At 28.5% G+C, this 2,298-nt stretch overlaps 1 long non-coding RNA gene across 1 annotated transcript; it reads left to right on the top strand.

Annotated features, from left to right (window-relative positions):
• The first annotated feature begins 1,107 nt into the window (after window positions 1-1,107).
• LOC141631707 (uncharacterized) lies at window positions 1,108-1,671 on the top strand. Its single transcript, XR_012537691.1, has 2 exons — window positions 1,108-1,242; window positions 1,468-1,671. It is a non-coding gene; the product is annotated as an uncharacterized LOC141631707 (long non-coding RNA).
• Window positions 1,672-2,298: the final 627 nt, after the last annotated feature.

The following is a 2,298-nucleotide window of genomic DNA, read 5'->3' as shown; positions in this document are numbered from 1 at the left end:
CGTGCAATTTGCACGGGTATGAACTTATAATCACTGAAATCACGGTAAATATTTAAAAATTGTTAAGTAATATACTCCCTCTGTCCCGGTCATTTGTTGTCCTTTTCCATTTTGGGGTGTCTCAGTCATTTGTTGTCCTTTCTATTTTAAGAATGAACTTGATGAGTAATTTGATCATTCTCATTCAATTTGTTCCACTTGTCATTTAGTTATTGGACCTCTCCTCTTTTCTTGGTCTTTGTGCCAAAACCAAAGGACAACAATTGACCGGGACGGAGGGAGTACATGGATATTTTATTTTGTATTTTTTTTATATATTGATAATAGAATAATACGCGTGCTAAATTTGCAAGGGATTTAAACTTGCACGTGTTTTAAATATGTGATATAAACCCACAAATTCGGTGTTGTAACATGAAACATAGTATATAGTATATAATATATAATATATAATAAATACAATATATGGAAAATAATAAAAAGCAAACAATATAAATATCGCTATAAAATGGAAATAGTTATCAAATTTGAAAAGGGTTTACAATCAAATTGAAGAAACATAATTGTGGAATTAACGAAAATAGTCTAATATCATTCCAAATGTTGGAAAATTTCATGATAGACTACATTAGTTGTTGTATTCGAATAATTAAATCAGTACGTTCCGAACAATTTCGCAAATAACATCAGAACAGGCGTTATTTTTTAATTAATTACGTAGTTTTCTTCGTGGGACCCGTATTTTCAGAATTTAAAATAAAAATAAAAAAACCTTGCTATGATGACGTGGCTGCACAGAAATCCTTTAAATGTTCTTGTTTTTATTAAGATAAGATAGGAGTATTTTGTTTGTGAAGAATATTTTAATTAAAAATAAATAAATAATTTAAATTGATAATCGAATAACTGTTTATTGATTAAGAACAAATCAATATATCTATCTATATTAATAAAGGAAGCTTTTTTCGAGCGATTACATAGTCTCCAACTTTGCCGAAACACCTAAAATTAATAAATAATGCTAATTAAATGTAAATGAAAAAAAAAAAAAAAACTATAAAGAAATCCAAACGTACGTAAACACAAAGTCCTAAAACCTATCAAATTGTATCACTCTTAGCTATAATGATAGGCATCCAACTACTATATCTTATCTTCCCAACTCTTCTCTTAAATTAAAAATTAAAAAAGAAATAAGAGTTTTGTTGCATTGCAAACAATACATACACATATCTATAAAAGGTGGTTTATACAAACCGCTATACAAGTTTCGTTGATTTCCTTTTGCTTTTCTGATTTTGTGTTATGAAGTTTATACTATTTTACGTTATATTAGTCACATATTTTATGTTATTTTAATTGCTTTATCGATATTATTGTTATACCCTATTTGCACATTACTTTCTTTTTACGTACTCACAATTCATCAGATTCATTTTTGGTTTTCTAATTTTTGCTTATTTGTAGGTCCTATGCTTTGGTCTTTGTCCGCAAGGTCCCAGATATTTGAAGATAACATTTGAAGGTTTCATTTGTGTGCTTTATTCAAATAAGAATTTGAAGATTAAACTTGCGTGGCGGTAAAGTTGACGATCAGAGTGGAAAATTTCTTGGTTAATATTTATGTCTTTGAATAAGCTTTAAATATTTCTGTTAATTTCTTTATAGTCATGTCCTAATTTTTCTGTTATTTTTTCTGCTATTGTTTCTAAAGTAACTGAATGTAAATGCACAAGAAATTAGACAGGTAGTGAAACTTTAACAAATAATTGGATAAACGTTTCAAGTTTTTACTGTAAAACTTTAACAAACCAGTTTTTTTCCAGTTTTAATAGAAATTACAATCGTTGTGAAATACGTAAAAAAAAATGTCGTTGAGAAGAATATGATGTTAAGTTTGTTTAATGTTAATAAAATAAAATAATTACAATGATTTAGCTATCACAAAAATTTCGGAGAGACGGTCTCTCAATAGCGTTATTGAGAGACCTCTCACATGATGGGGTGCGGGATCCACTGAATTTCTTTTTTACTTATTATAGCCTACGCGTATAACATACTTGAATTCCTAATAAATTTGCTTTCTCAAAAGTTTTCAAGTCCCATGTTAAATTAAAAGATGAGATCTGGAGCATCGGATATACTCCCAACTTTTTTTGAGTAAGTTATTGTGTAGGGCGGTTTTACGCTAATGTAATTATAAAACGGGTCTAAATGCGACTTTATTAGTGGATAAAAGTGGTTATAAAAAAACGATTTTACGATAAATTTGTGCAAAATCGCCTTACACAAGTATAT

Source organism: Silene latifolia, chromosome 2 (assembly GCF_048544455.1).
Source record: "Silene latifolia isolate original U9 population chromosome 2, ASM4854445v1, whole genome shotgun sequence".
NCBI classification, from domain to species: Eukaryota; Viridiplantae; Streptophyta; class Magnoliopsida; order Caryophyllales; family Caryophyllaceae; genus Silene; species Silene latifolia.
Note: the sequence above shows the minus strand (reverse complement) of the source record. Positions and strands in the feature narration are given on the sequence as shown.